The sequence below is a fragment of the Molossus molossus genome, unplaced genomic scaffold (assembly GCF_014108415.1).
Source record: "Molossus molossus isolate mMolMol1 unplaced genomic scaffold, mMolMol1.p scaffold_m16_p_3, whole genome shotgun sequence".
Taxonomy (NCBI): domain Eukaryota; kingdom Metazoa; phylum Chordata; class Mammalia; order Chiroptera; family Molossidae; genus Molossus; species Molossus molossus.
The window spans coordinates 84,245,385-84,262,319 of record NW_023425366.1 but is presented as its reverse complement, the minus strand read 5'-3'; the positions used below and the strand labels follow the sequence as shown (position 1 = coordinate 84,262,319).

Below are 16,935 nucleotides of genomic sequence, written 5' to 3'. Positions count from 1 at the left end.
CCAGACTATGGCCAAGCCATCACCATCCCTTGCTTTGCTTATTAAAATTGCCTCCTACCTGATCTCCCTCTCTGTCTCCTGCCCCCTACTGCCTGTTCTCAATAGTATAACCAAAATGGTTGGTTAAAATGTTAGCCATGTTATGTCTCTCCTCTGGTTCAAGTCCTGCAATACCGTCCCATTTCAATCAGAGGGAAAGCTAGAGGCCTAACAATGCCTGATTTCTGATTACTTCTCTGGTTTCTCTCTTATTGTTCTCCTTTTTCACTCACTGGCCTTGTACTTTTCTTCAAATATTCCAGGCATGTTCCCACATTAAGGCTTTTGCCTTGGCTCATCCCTCTTTGTGGACTCCTATTCTTCAAAATACCTAACTGGCTATTCCTCTACTGCCTGCAAGTCTTTATTCAAATGCCACCTTCTCAGTGAGTCCACCCTGAACACTCTCTTATCCCTGCAGTGATGTGCCCCAGCATTCCTAGTCCTTCCTAGCCTACTCTGTTATTTCTGTACCCTTTCTCATTATGTAGCAAGCTATTTAATTTTCCCGTTGATCATTTATAATACCTACTGTTTGTTCTCTATCACTCCCTGCTAGAATATAAGCCTCACAAGATCAGGGACTTTTGTCTGTTTTGTTCACAGGTGTGTCTTAACCCCTAGAAGACTGCCTGGCACATAGTAGGTGCTCAATGAATAATTTTAAAAAATAATAAATAGTGTGAAAACAAGATCTATGTGAAATGGAGAAGAGAGTGTACAAGGCATGATTTTAGGGACATCAAGGGATTCTCTTGTGCCAAAGTAGATTTCCCACCGTAATGCCAAGGCCCCACTCTCCCATCCTCTCTGGCCTATAAGTCCCACCTTCAGTTATTATTGGTCCAGAATAGTGAAGCCAAATAACTAAAACATAACATATTCTGAGGTGTTGGTAGGAGCTCAGAGAAAAGCTGAATTGGAGTTGGTGAAGAGACAACAGACGGGGTGGTGAAGTTTCCACTGGGCCTTGGAAAGGTTACATAATCTCCATTTTCTGATTTAAAAATTAAAGGGGTGGATTATGATTACATAGTTTCATCCATGCAATGAACTACAGTGAATGATCATTGGATTGGAAATCAGATAGCTAGCTAGACTCAAATTTCATATTTCTTATTTATTAACCTCAGAAAATGACCTAACTTCCCCCTCCACCCTGGATGGTGGACAACATGAAGGCCCCCAGACTCTCTCTGAAAGAGAATACCCAGAGTGTGTCCTTAAATATGAGTGGAAGGATTTGGGGAGGAACTGGAGGACAGACATGGTCGCCTCCATCATTACGCCTGCCCCTGTGGTGTGAACATGGCATGACAAACACAGTGTCCCTCAGCTTCAAAATGCTCTAGTGATCCAGAGGGGGTGTATAATGTGTAAAGGAGCTAAGATACCATCATCTACTCACTCAATTATTATCTATGACTACAACGAAAACCTAGAAGGAAACTTGTCCCAACAGAGATTTCTTGTAGATCCTGGGCAGACAGCTGGGATACAAGACTGTAACTTTAAAGCAAAGGAGACTCAGAAGCAGTGTTCTAAAGTATAGCGAGGCCAGCCCCCTGGGGTCCTCTTATGATTCACAGGCATCAGACTGTGTGTCCACATCCCAAAGCCAGTCGGTCCAACAAGATTTTTGTTCAGATCTACCTCACTTTCTCATGTAAATAAGGTCTATGGTAGTCACAGACTGGCAAAACAGCGTGCTGATGTTCTCCCAGAATTTTCTATGCCTGTATTACTTTCAGAGTAGCTACAGACAAATGGCACACAAACACACTCTTCTTCTCGCTCTCTTTCCCACCTTGCCTTCTTCTGTTCCCCACCTACTTTCTTTCCTTTCCGAGAATTGGTTTAGAAACCACCACAGCATTGTTTGCAGAATCAAGGAACTCTAGGGAATACTGTATGATTGCATTTATATGAAGTTCAAAAACCAGCAAAGCTAAAGTATAATGTGAGAGGTCAAGGTCACAGCTAACTAGGTGGGGACTGTGATTGGGAGCACCTGCCAGGGAGCTCTGGAGTGCTGGTAATGTTCGCTCTCTTCATCTGAGTATTGGTTACATTATAATGTACTTTTCTATATGTTTATTTTACTTAATTTAAAAAACAAATTGTGAAGTGCTTTTGAGGAAACAGACTCCTTCATTTCATCAGTAAGCCAAAAGTTCAATCACACTAAAATGAATATTGTGTTAGCTTCATTTCAAAATTGAGTATATGGCCTGAAGAAAAAAAATAGTCCCCCAAATAAATACAAAAATCTACTACACCATCACATACTTAAAAATCAACAAGAGCATACAGTGGAGTAAAGACAGCCTCTTTAATAAATGGTGTTGGAAAAATTGGACAGCTAGATGCAAAAAAAAAATGAAACTAGACCATCAACTTACACCATACACAAAAAAGAAACTCAAAATGGATAAAAGACTTAAATGTGACACTGAATCCATAAAAATTCTAGAAGAAAATGTAGGCAACAACATTTCGAACATTACACGCAGAAGAATTTTCACTAATACATCACCTAAGGCAAGAGAAACAAAGGAAAAAATGAGCACATGGGACTACATCAAATTAAAAAGCTTCTGCACAGCAAAAGAAACAACCATCAAAATGGAAAGGCAACCCACTGTATGGGAGAACATCATTGCCAATGATACATCAGATAAGGGGTTAATTTCTAAAATATATAGACTACTCATACAACTCAACAAAAGGAAGACAAAAAACCCAATTAAAAACTGGGCAGAGAAGCTGAATAGACACCTCTCCAAACAGGATATACAAATGGCCAAGAGATATATGAAGAAATGCTCAACATCACTAATCATCAGAGAGATGCAAATTAAAACAACAATGAGGTATCCCCTCACACCTGTCAGAATGGCTGCCATCAACAAATCATCAAACAACAAGTGTTGGCGAGGGTGTGGAGAAAAGGGGACTCTAGTACACTGCTGGTGGGAATGCAGATTGGTGCAGCCACTATGGAAAACACTATGGTGTTACCTCAAAAAATTAAAAATTAACTTCCATTTGACCCAGTGATCCCGCTTCTAGGAATATACCCTAAGAAGCCTAAAACACCAATCAGGAAGAATATATGTACCCTCATGTTCACAGCAGCACTATTTACAATAGCTAAGATCTGGAAACAGCCCAAATGTCCATCAATAGACGAATGGATAAAAAACTGGTGGTACATATACACAATGGAGTACTATGCAGCTGTAAGAAAGAAAGATCTCTTATCCTTTGAGACAACATGGAGGGACTTGGAAAGTATTATCCTAAGTGAAACAAGCCAAGCAGAAAAAAGACAAATACCACATGATCTCACTTATATATGGAATATAATGAATATAACAGTCTGAGGAATAGGGTAGACCCAGAGACATGGAAGTAGGGTACAGACTGACAACCCTCAGAAGAGGGGGATGGGGGGTGGGAAGAGATAAACCACAGAACTTACATGCATGTGTGCATAACCAATGGACATGGACAACAAAGCCGGGGACAGGACGAGGGAGGACGGGGAGGAAGGTGTCAATGGGGTAAAAAAGGAGAAACGTCTGTAACAAAAATAAAAAAATATATATAAAAAAATAATAATAATAATCGATGGTGGGTGTCAGAGACGGGGGTGAGTGTGGAGTTAATATTTCATGGAGACAGAGCTTTAGTTTGGGAAGTTAAGAAAGTTCTGGAGATGGGTGGTGGTGATGGCAACCCAACAACGTGGATGTACTTAGTGTTGCTGAACTGTACTCTTAAAAATGGTTAAAACTGTAAATTTTATGTTATGTAAATTTTACTGCAAAAAAAATAAGTTTAAAAAACTAAAAAGTAATCTATAGGCCACTATTTCCAATTTCTTGCAAACAAATTGGCTTGTGAAATATTTGCTTCTATTAAGAAAAGTGAATATACTTGTGGCTTATAAAACACAGGTAACACTTCTTAAGGTGTGTTAGGTATGTACAGCTAGACAGCACAGGCTTGTTAGACACAGACAGAAGGCACAGGACAAATACATAGTAAGTAGAACATGACTGTTACCTGGGAAGAACCAGAAGATGCCAACACTCCCCAGGCACCTTGATGTGCACAGAACACAAGCGATCACTTAATATTCAAGTGGCCGCCTTCACTGACACCCATGGCTGCCCATTAGGCTAACTGGCAATGACAGCTGTGGCCCTGAACCCCAACTGCTTAGAAAGACAGGAAAACAATGCACACCCCAGGATCCAAGCAGACTGGGCCTCCAACTGCACCCCACTCGAAGTGTGTGAACCTAGCCCGGCCCTGCCCTTGCTTTCTCGATGTGTGCTCCACATCGACTATAAACCGTGGGACTGGCACAGTGAGTCCAGTCTGTGCTCCTGGTTCCATAACCGCGGGGACAGCTAGCCTGGAAGGACACTGGGAGACGACTCACGCAGGGAGCTATGTTCCTGAAGGACACACGTGTTCTTCCATCTGTGTGAGCAGTGCCCACCCCACCGCCCCAGTGAACCTGCTCCCAGAGAAGGGAACTCCCTAAAAGCCTGCATCCCCGCTGTCTGCTCCAGCTCCCACCCACCGTCCCGCACAGGCTCACCTCACACCACATCCCCCAACAACGTACTTTCTCCCTCTCCTCTGGGAGCACAGGATAGAGAGCAGCCGATTCCTTGGGTTCTGACCTCTAATGCTGAAACACATTATCTGGCTGATAATTTTCCAGAACTGATGAAAACACCAACAAAGTTTCAAGAAGAACGTTAGTGGACAAACTGGTGGATCTGTCTAGAGTCTAGAGTTTAGTTAATGTTATTTTTTTAAATCTTGACAAATGTACCATAGTTATGTAAGATGTTAACATCTGGGGAAACTGGGTGAAGGGTATATGGAAACTTCTCTACTATCTCTGTAAATCAAAAGTATATCAAAAGAAAAAGTTTATTTTAAAAAATCAGCATGAATGCCTATTATGTTCTAGTATTAAGTTATTCAAAAATATCTCAAATAGCAAATCTCAAATGTTCACATGAACATGGTAGCTGTTGCCTACTAAAATACTGAATATATGCAGTGCATGTGCTTAATTAGCATTTGAAATTTTTGGCAAAGCCAAAGCATGGTCTGAGAGCAAAGAGAAATTGAATTCTAATAGATCTGATATTTATTACTCAGAACAATCCCACAGTGTAAAATCTCAACATAAATTGTGATGTAGACCCTGTCTTCCCACCCAGATTCTGAGCCAGTGAGTAAGGGAAGCTGCCTCGGGGGGAACAGAAGAAACTCACCACAGAGGTAACTTCACACCCTCCTCTTTTCCTTGTGAGAAGCAACGAGTGAAGGCCAAGATGTCAAAATTATTAAGTTCCATCCTCAAAGAAGGAAACGTCAGAAGTGGGGTCTAAATTTTCCTTAAAGATACCAAAATTTAGCCTTGGCTGGTGTTGCTCAGAGGTTAGAGCATCAGCCCATGCACCAAAATGTCATGGATTCGATTCTCGGTCAAGGGCATGTACTTGGGCCGCAGATTCGATCGCTGGGGCGCCTGTGGGAGGCAACCAATCGATGCATCTCGCACATGTTTCTCCCCCACCCCCCTTCCCTCCTTTCCATTCTCTCTAAAAAATCAATGTTAAAAATATCCTTGGGTGGGGATTAACAACAACACCAACACAAGATACCAAGATTTAACCAGTAAGTTAAAAGGTACCATTTGATGGGGTGGTTATCGCTAAAAGGACACTTCACAGGCAGAGAAAGCTGCCTGCGCACATCACGGGCCCCGCCTCTCACCCGAGTGGACGCTGCTGCTCCTTCGTGTCCTTTCCCACATGTTCCGTGTTAGGTTGGCCTTTACATCCATGAGCTAGCTGAGGCACACAGCCACCCCAAAACGTTAGTCTCGTTATTCTCATCCTACATGGGAAGTAACTGACTTGCAGAAAAGTTAAATACATGCCCGTCGGTACTGAGCGGCGGGTCCTCTCCTGCCTGTCGGGCGTACAAGCCGCTGCGCCTTACCGCCACCTCCGCCTGGACTGCGCCAGGAAACGGGAAAGGGAGCAGCGACACAAAGGTGCGTTCAGTGTGGAGTCGGTCACAGCATGTTTGTGGGGGTGATAAAATCTGGTGCCTCCAGTGGGCCCTCAGGAACACCAGCTAGGAAGATAACTGATTCTTATCAAGCACCATTTCCTTGCATCAGGATGACTCCAGAAGTAAATAAGGATCAGTCTGCCAACCTGAGGATCTGCATTCCAAACCCCTTACTGCTTTAAGGGAACCATCCTGGAGTGTATCATGTATGCCTGGGGACAACCAGAAAGACCAACTTGTCTGCTGGAGAAAGAGTTGGTTGGACAGGTTATAAGAGGGTAGTGACAGGCCTATCAGTACAGGAACTCGGGGACCAGGACAAAGGAGAGGCAGTGTGATGTCATGTGAAGAGCCAGACCTGCCTGGGCTCTGTACCTCGGCTCAGATACCTGCTCCGGCACCTACAGCTGCACCAACCCAGGCAAAGTGCTTAAACTCGGCCTATCTCAGGTTCCTCATTTGCAAAATGGGATAAATATAATTATCTCATAGGCTTACTGTCAAGTTTAAATGAGTATAAAGATTTAATGCATGTCAAATACCTGGCATATACAAAAAGTTAGGTAAGTTTTAGCTCTTATTAATATAGTGTCATATATAATAGATCATGCAATAAAAAAAATTTTTTTTTAAAAAAAAAAGGTAAGGCTGATTTAGAAGCCTGGAAACAGACATACTTTGCTTGTCTTGATTTGTTTTTCTAATTGATCAAGGGAGAATGCCAAAAGCAATGTCCAGAAGCGTAGTATTAGCTGAACCGTGTCAAATTGCTGATTTCATTCCATCATTTTGTTTTTGCTGATGTAATAGCAATTTCATGTGGTTTGAGCTATTATTAAGACGGGAATAAAAAGTTTTGCTTTTCCTAGATGTTAAACTGCCAGAACCTGCCTCAAACCTAAGACCAAGAATTGCACATGGGATGAGGGCCCCAGGCTCACCCGTTAGTCTTTACTTTTGTGTGATGCACACACTCACACGCTGGCAAACACATGAGCGACTGGCCTTGGGTGCACGGGAAACACTTCCCTCCCTCCCGGCTTCCAGGTACATATGATCTTTAAGGTGAAAGAAATGCGAGATGGCCTCCTTCCAGCACGAATCCCGACCCGGCGCTGGGACTGCCCTTCAGTACTGCAAGGTAAATATCCAGCCTGTTTCACGGTGTAGAGTTATTTTCAAAAATATATCCATAAAGGTATAAAATAAACACTAAGTCTCCCTCATTTACCCTCAATAACTGATCCCCTTCCCTGAGAGAAACACTTTTAGCTATTTCTTAGGAATTTAACCAGAAAATAAAGATATGCTTTTTCCTGAATTTATATTTGTGCTTTTAAAATTTACATATACAGGATCTTACAAGCATGCTGCTCTTCTGCTTTTTCTACTTAAAGATCAACTTAAATCTCCCCACTGTGAATCATCCCACAGTTCACAAGGGGTTTCACTGAGCAGGCAGGCAGGCTTCTGGGGAACCAATGCTGGTCATCTTATATATGGGTAGTGACAGTCCCACCATAATAGTAGCTAGAAGTTTCAGAGGCCAGAAGAAAAGAGATTTTCTGTCCAGATGTGGCCCTAATTTTTTTAATTGTTTTAATTTATTGATTTTACAGACAAAGGAAGGGGTAGAAAAAGAGAGCGCGAGATCAATTTATTGTTCCCCTTATTTACACATTCATTGCTTGACTCTTGTACGTGCCGTGACAGGGGATCAAACCTGCAACCGTGGTATATTGGGATAATGCTCTAATCAACTATCAAGTTGATTGATAATTTTTGAAAATTTTTATCCTCAGATAGAGTGGAGGGAGAAAGGGAGGAAGAAAGAAAGAGAGAGAAACATCAATGCTAGAGAGACACATCAACTGGTTTCCACCCACACAACCTCAACTGGGTCTGGGAACAAACTGCAACCGAGGTATGTGCGCTCTGGTCCACGGGCCAATGCTGTAACTGCTGAGCCAAACTGGCCAGGGCCCCCTAATTTTTTTAAACACTCCCTTATTCATTACTTTTTATGTTCCTTTCAGTTTTTTGCTATTCAAAATGTTGACATAGTATTATCTTTGGCTCAGGGATGCACTCTTTGTGAGACAAGCTGTTTTACTGCAGGATACACCAGTTACTAGAAAATGTATCCTTGAATTGATTTAACATCCAACACTCTTTGAGTTCAAAGTATTGGTTATACCATCAATTTGGAATATCAGAAAGCAAAAAAAAAAAAAAACCCACCCAATCAGAACAGCAAAAAGAAAAAAGAATCTAGAAAAATGAGGATAGTGTGAAGAGCCTCTGGGACAACTTCAAGCACACCAAGATTTGCATTATGGGGGTGCTGGAAAGAGAAGAGAGAGAGCAAGAAATTGAAAACCTATTTGAAAAAATAATGACAGAAACATCTCTAACTTGGTGAAGAAAACAGAAACACAAGTCCAGTAAGCACAGAGTCCCAAACAAGATGAACCCCAAGGCCCAGACCAAGACACATCATAATCAAAATGCACAATGTTCAAGACAAAGAGAGAATCTTAAAAGCAGCAAGAGAAAAGCAGTTAGTTACCTATAAGGTGAGTTAGTTACCAAACAAGGGAGCTCCTATAAGACTGTTAGCTGATTTCTCAAAAGAAACTTTGCAGGCCAGAAGGGAATGGCAAGAAATATTCAAAGTGATGAAAAGTAAAAACCTACAACCAAGATTACTTTATCCCGCAAGGCTACCATTTAGAGTCGATGGACATATCAAGAGTTTCCCAGACAAGAAAAAGCTAAAGGAGTTCATCACTACCAAACCAGTATTGTATGAAATGTTTAAGGGTCTTCTTGAAGAAAAATAAGATAAAGAATATGAACAATAAAATAGCAATAAATACATATCTATCAACAACTGAATCTACAAACAAATTGAACAAACAGAAGAAAAACAGATTCATAGATACAGAGAACATTTTGTTGGTTGCCAGATGGGAGGGGGTTGGAGGATGGGTGAAAAAGGTGAAGGGATTAAGAAGTATAAATTAGTTGTTAGACTGACAAACCTCAAAGGGAATGGGGTGGGGGAGATAAACCAAAGAACTTATATGCATATATGTATAAACAATGAACATAGACAATAGTGTGGGGGAGGCAGGAGCAGGGCAGGAGCGGGGAGGAGGGAGTCAATAGGGGGAAAAGGAGGGAGATCTGTACTACATTCAACAATAAAGGTAAGTTAAAAATATATATATATTGGTTGTAATTTATAATTTTACAGTTAGTGAAACAAAAACCATGTGAAATAATGTACTCTCAAGTTCATAAGATGTTGCCCATCAGTATCTCAACATATATCCCAGGTGGGATTAATAAAATTCAATGAATAAAAATACAAAGACCCAATCAAATTTGAATTTCAGATAAGTAATACATTTTTTTTAAATATGAGTTTGTCCCATGTAATATCTGGGGCATAATTATACTTTTAAAATATTTATTTTTTATCTTATATTCAAATTTAACTGGTACCCTGTACTTATCTGATAACCCTACTGTCCGAGAGCCTGGGAACTGGCGCCAGGCAAACTGTTCAGCCTTTACCTCGCTGACCCAACCTAGACTCCCACCCTGTTTCAGGAACTGTTTGCCCCGAACTCACAGATCAACTCCTGTCCCATTCTCCTGTCCTAGTCTAGGAACTGTTTGCCCCAGGACAATAGACTCACATTCCAGGGGCCCCCATGCATAGCCCCTCAGGACCTAACCCTAACAACAAGTTCCCGCTGCCACAGGCGCAGATATAAAAATCACAAACCCCAGCATCGGGTGCGGCTTCTCGGACTCGACCCCCGGAGTCTGTGACCCCGCCCGGAGTGTACCCAATAAAGCCTGATTTCTGCTTATTCAGCTGTTCGGCTCTTGGGTTTCTTCCCACCTCCCACCGGCGGCGCCTGGCTACCTTACACCTACACCTAGATTTCTTCTAGCTAAAAATGTTCAATTTCTATGACCAGCCCTAGTATAATTTTATTTCCAGACCCCCTAGCACTGGGGTATCTTTAAACCATGACACACCACTCCAAAGAAGCCCAGAGCTGGTCCTTCCTAGATTACCTCACTCAGTCCTGTGTCAGCCATTTCCATCCACCCCATACAGATCACGCCGCAAACACTGTCCTACGAGTAAAAGAGCACACATTTGGATCCTGCTGTACCAGAGAGAGATGGGACCATTCCCAAAGGAAAGGAGAACGAATATCCATTTCTACTGTCTACAAAATATGTCATCAGAAAACAGCTGAACCAGGAGGCCTGCTTTGCAACTTCGCTTCTTTGGGTCACTATTCTCTCCAATACAAAAGGGAGCCACTGGACTAGAAGTCTTCAATTCTTCAACTCAAATAATCTACATGCTCTGGTAGCACAAGATAAAATGCTGCTTGCGCCCTGGCCGGTTTGGTTCAATGGTTAGAGCGTTAGCCTGCGGTCCAGAGAGACCCAAGTTCAGTTCCCACTAAGGGCATGTACCTCGGTTGCAGTTTGTCCCCGGCCCTGGTTGGGTCGTGTGGTGGCAGCCACTTGATGTGTCCCATTCATGTCGATGTTTCTCTCTCTCTCCCTCCCACTCTATCTGAACAAAGTATCTAAAAAATGTCCTCGGGTGAGGATTAAAAAAAAATGCTACTTGCATTTTCTTTAAGGCAAACTCTCGACTTTTATTATTCAAACCATATGTGAAGCTTCTTTTTTATGTATGTATTTTGTAACTTTGTTGAATTGTTGGCTTATCTCTGAGGCCTTTATAAGTAGCCAAGCAGGCAGGCTTCCATATAACAGATCACATTGCCGCTCAATTCATTATTCATCAACTTGATCATGTGAGCTGGGGCACAGGCCCTGGATTCCTTTATTTTCACACTGTAACTACCAGTTTGGCTTGGCCTCTTTGCTAATCAACTGAGTACAACTGGTTGTTAATGAGAGTAAACAAAAACAGTTGATGGTATGTAGATTTGGCTCTAATTTTTACCCATGAAAAGAAGTGATTAAGAAAGGGAAGAATGTGGAGTGAAAAGAAAGGTAGAAATGATCAAGGAAAATAGGAAGAAATGGGGAGGGGATTAATCTCTCTCCCTACTTCTGCTCCTCTCTCCTTAAGCCAGGTCATCTGTATCAGGTGATCATTTTCCTAAATGGCCCTGATAGAATAGAATCGTAGTACCTTTCCCATTCTGCAATCTCCCTTTCCACTCAATATCTCTTGAAGATTTTTTTCCATGTCAGCACTTCAGATCCACTCACTGTTTTTACTACTGCATGCAATGTCAGTGTGAAAATATACCACATTTGCCCTGGCCAGTTAGGCTCAGCGGTTAGAGCATTGGCCCACGGATGGGAGAGTCCAGGGTTCAGTTCCCGCTAAGGGCGTGCACCTCAGTTGCGGTTTGTCCCCACCCCAGTTGGGGTCATGTGGGTGGCAACCAGTCGATGTGTCTCTCTCACATCGATGTTTCTCTCTCTCTCTCCCTCCCACTCTATCTGAAGATAAATGCAAAAATGTTCTCAGGTGAGGGTAAAAAATAAAATAGACCATTTTGTTTGGACTCCTTAAGCTGTTTACCTTCATTGTTATTATAAATAATGATGCAATAAATATCCTTGTGCATCCTTTCTCATGCACAATCAAGAGGTTTTCTAAAGTGTAACTTCTGAAAAGTAGAATTTTCAGGTCAAAGAAAACGCAGAGCTTTGGTTTAAATGGATGCTGCCAAAGAAGAAAAGGTCTGGAGGATAACAGCTCGTCTTCTGGGAGAGGACTGATCTGGCAGCCAGGAGGGACTTCAGCCTTACCTGCAATGTTTTAATCATTTTTTAAACTAAGAGAAAGAATTCACTTGTTAATTATGTAATAAAAACATATTTTTTTAAAGAAAGAGAGATTTTAGCCCTGGCCGGTTTGGCTCAGCAGTTGGAGTGTCGGCCTGCGGTACAGAGAGACCCAGGTTCGGTTCCCGCTAAGGGCATGTACCTCGGTTGCAGTTTGTCCCCGGCCCTGGCTGGTTGTGCGGGTGGCAGCCATTCGATGTGTCCCTTCACGTCGATGTTTCTCTCTCTCTCTCTTCCTCTCTTTCCCTCCCACTCTATCTGAACAAAAAATGGAAAAATGTCCTCGGGTGAGGATAAAAAAAATAATAATAAAGAAAGAGATTTTAGATAAATTACACCAATGGTTTAAACAACCTTGAGACGGAAAGAGACCCAATCCACCTGTCTGTCCTATCAGGGCCCCTGTCTAGGAGGGAAAAGAGCTGTCCTAGCCTCCGGGTCAGCTGGCTAGAGGCCGCCCACCTCCCCACCCCCACACAAACACTGTGTGAAAGGCACCCTTGAACAGGACCAACACTTGGCTGTTTCTTCCAAATCCGGTATAAACTGCACTCGATGGAGTTGGGGTTTCCGAGAGAGTCGCCCCCCCCCCCCACACTCATGTTCTGAATAATTTAAACACAGAATTAATCTAGGGGCCAAAATACATGTATCAAGCTGATTCCAGGATGCAGATGGTATCTGTGAGTAAAGCGGTCCTACTAATACTAACCTTAGAACTGGGCAGACTTACCCACCAGTGACGGGATGAGAGGTCTGGAGCAGGCCTACCCCATGTCCCCACCCCTACCAGTGAGGGTCCCAGCAGGAGTCAGAGGGCACACTCAAATTAGGATAATTCAAGAAGACTACGTCAAAAGCGTGGGCAGAGAAAAGTGCTCTGAGGTGAAGACGGCACTGTCTTACGTCGGTGCCCCGGGAAGAAGGCTCTGAGACGGATGAGCATGCGGGAGTGTGCTGGGGAGTCCACTCAAGACACCCTTCTGGGGGCAGGGAAAGAAGCAGAATTGAGCAGAGGGGGGTGTTGAACTTCTAAGAAGTTGTAACAGAGGCTTCTGTTGTTCCAAAGACTAGGATGAACCTTCCCAGTTGTCCTGCTCCATGCAAGGAAGTTGAGTCTTTCTACTGACCACGTCCTGGATGGTGGCTGCCCCCGGAGAGTGCGCCCCTGGGGCTCCCTTTAGACTGCAGGGGTGGGGAGCCTTCCTTCTGCCATGGGCCATTTGGATGTTTATAACATCATTCTCGGGCCATGCAAAATTATCAACTTAAAAATGAGCCTGCTATATTTGGTCAAACTTTAATCAGTTCACCCCTAATGTGATGGCTGGAACTGCTTCTCTTTGGTGAGGCCTGTGATGTCAGCTGGTGTTGATTCCATGGGCCTTACAAGGCCCGCAGGCCGGACATTCCCCCCCTGCTTTAGAGGAAGGCAGTGCCTAGAAAGGGCCTCAGCTGAAAGGGTTAAACCACTCCGCTAACATTCCCAGACGGTGTGAGAAGGGTCTCCTCTGTCCTCACGCAGGATCGGGCAGTGCCCATAAACCTCACTAGGGTTCAGCCCTGGGCCACTTGGATCCATTTTCTTTAATAGTAAAATCTGGCAACAGCTTCTCCAGCATTCTGGCTGGCCTGTTTTTCTGGGCCAACTTGTAAGAGGAAGGTTAACGACATGAATTGCAGCCCTGTTGCTGTGGCTGGTTTCGAGGTGACTGACACACATCAGCTCTTGGCTCTATCACTTTTAGACTCCTCTTGCCGGTATCTAGCACCTCTGTTGATTTAAGAAGCTTACCTGCAAGGGTTGATCAGCAGATAGAGCTTAAAGCTTAATGGGACCCCTGTTGAGTTCCCCGTGGAAATGTTCTCCCTCTGGAAATGACCTCCAAACCCAAAAAAGCCTGGAAGTGCAGTATTAGGAAGCAAAAATCCCCTCAGTGAGTCAACAGGAGTGGTGTGTGCAGAATCATCCTTCCTTCCCCTCCTCGGTTGCAGACCCAGGCTTGCTAGCTACTAGGGACAAGTCCCATAAATGGTTGTTGACGTAGGGTGTTTAGTATGTCCTAGAGACACTGGTGGGAGAAAGGCAGGTGAAATGATCTACGTTACCTGCTCATGTGGCTTCCTTCTGCCCTGACTCTGCTTGCAGCTCCTCCATCTTGCCGTACATTGCTGTTGTTATGATATGATGGATCCGACAGAGGTCAAAGGAGGTCATTGATGTAGATCATTCAGGTCAGCCTCCTGGAGCCTACAGCAGGGTGCAGAAGGATGGACAGTGAACTTAAAGGAAAACAGAAGATATTCAGGACACCTCCAAACCCTGCCCACCACAGGGGCAGAAACCCCCGAGGGAACAGCAGAACTGTGGTACCACTAGGTAGCTCATTCCCAATTAGTCTTCCCAGATTATCAATCAGCAAAGCACCGTCACCTCCCAGGAATAGATGAGTAAAGAGAAAGATAGAGGTCAGAAATGTGCTGAGGTCAGGACTGCTACTTGAACATGGGTCTTGGCCTCTTGCCTTCCTCCCTGAACAACGTGAGTTGCAGCACCCACTCTACCTTCTCCACGAAATACTAGACCCGGGCTCTGTGCAGTCACCCAGCAGCATGGCCAAGGACCATCTAGGTTCCAGGGCCTCAGGCTCCTGGGTCTCCATGTCCCCCCACTCCAACAGCGTCCTGGGAGTCCGGGGGTCTGGGAGCCTTAATCCAAGACTGTGGGGAACCTGAGATCTCAGGTTATTATAAGTTCTGTGGGCAATGCCCACATCATTCCTCAGGCTGACAATGTCCATCTTGATGCTGATGATTTCAGAGTCAAGCATGAGAATAATTTGGTCCTGTGCCAGTCTGTGAACAGTGACATTAATAGGTTCTAAAAGGTCACTGATGGCACTAATAGCAGTTGGCTGCAGCTGGAGACAAGACATCAAGTTTCTTGAGGAGAAATTGCTCTTCATGAAGAGGAACCCTGAGGGGGGAATAAATGGGCTACAAAGCCAGATTGCCAACTCTGGGTTGACCATGGAGTTGGATGGCCCCAAATCTCAGGACCTCAGCAAGATCATGATGGACATCCGGGCCCAGTATGATGAGCTGGCTCTGAAGAACTGAGAGAATTTAGACAAGTACTGGTCCCAGCAGATTAAGAAGAAAACCACAGTGGCCACCTTGCAGACCGCTGAGATAGGAGCTGCTGAGATGATATTCACAGAGCTGATACATACAGTCCAGTCCTTGGAGACTGGCCTGGACTTGATGAGAAATCTGAAGGCCAGCCTGGAGAACAGCCAGAGGGAGGTAGAGACATGCTATGCCATGCAGATGGAACAGCTCAACATGATCCTGCTGCACCTGGAGTCAGAGCTGGCCCAGACCTGGGCAGAGAGCCAGTGCCAGGCCCAGGAATATGAGGCCCTGCTGAACATCAAGGGCAAGCTGGAGGCTGAGCTCACCACCTACCACCGCCTGCTGGAAGAAGGGAAGGACTTTGATTTTGGTGATGCCTTGGACAACAGCAACTTCATGCAGTTGTCCAAATGATGACCACCCACAGGACTGTGGACAGCAAAGTATTGTCTGAGGTCAACAACACCAAAGTTCTGAGGTATTAAAGGCAACAGACGTGGGGCATCCTTGGGGGAGGGAGAAGGCCAATAAAAAGTTCAGAGATCACTGAACAAAAAAATAAAAATAAACAAAGAACAAAATAAACAGCTCTGGCTGGGTGGCTCGGTTGGTTGGAGTGTCATCCCATACACCAAAATATTGTAGGTTCGATTCCTGGTCAGAGCACATACCTAGGTTGCAGATTTGATTCCCAGTCGGGACACATATAGGAGGCAACCGATTGATGTTCCTCTCTCGTACAGATGGCTCTCTCTTTCTCTCCCCCTCAAATCAATAGAAACATATCCTTGGGTGAGGATGAAAACAAGCAAAAAAATATATATGGTGAGGGAAAATTCCTCCCAATGGAAACCCAGAGTAAGCATGTCTCCTCTAATACGCAGGATGAGCTGGATTCTCCAGGCCCGGAAGGACTAAGGGCAGCCTAAAAGACATCCCATCTCCAGTGCTGTCCACCAAACTCTCTGTGAAGATGAAAATGTTCTGGAAGGCTTTGCTCTCCAGGAAGATAGCCACTGGCCACCTGTGGTTACTGAGCAGTGATGTGTTGCCCGTGCTGTAGCTGAGCCCCTTATGATTTTAATGCCCCTGGTATTTTTGGCAGCTATAATGAAATCATGTAGTTCTTAATTAGGATATAAGCATAGGCTTTAACTAAATGTTTCAATTGCTTTGGTTGTCACGTAGCTTAGAGTCCAAGATTGAGAAAGTATGTTAGTCATGTTCTGAAGGACTGCCTGGGGAGCAAGTCCCAGGGAAAATGTCTAAAAGTACACTTTGCTTGTGATAATAGAAAAATATAGCCAGCTAAGCACAAAACAATGATAGCTTATACAATGGCTGGAGTCACAAGATATCTAGTTTCTGCTTTTTGCTTTAAAGATAACATCACTGTGCCACAATCATGAGACATTTTGCAGAATCTTGGGTCTTCAGCTCAGCATGCCTTGTTCTCACAACATAATTTTATGTTGCAGACATGCTGTCAAGCAGGAGGAGATAACTTCAGGGGTGCAAAGCGAATTCAAGAGTTTGTTTTGCAGAAGGAAAGAATGTCTTCAAGGTAGCTGTGACCAATTGCTGACACCCTGGAGTTTCATATGAAATAGTGTCGTCTATGACTGAAGAAACACAGACTTGCCCTGGCAAGGTGGCTCAAGTGATTGGAATGTCATCCCAAACACCAAAAGGTTGTGGGTTCAATCCCCGGTCAGGGCGCGTACAGGAGGCAACCAATCAATGTTTCTTACAATCTCACAATGATGTTCTCTCTCTCTC

General features: G+C 43.9%; 1 pseudogene; it reads left to right on the top strand.

Moving 5' to 3' along the window:
* The first annotated feature begins 7,234 nt into the window (after positions 1-7,234).
* On the top strand, positions 7,235-15,641 carry LOC118642066 (annotated as a pseudogene).
* The last annotated feature ends 1,294 nt before the right edge of the window (positions 15,642-16,935 follow it).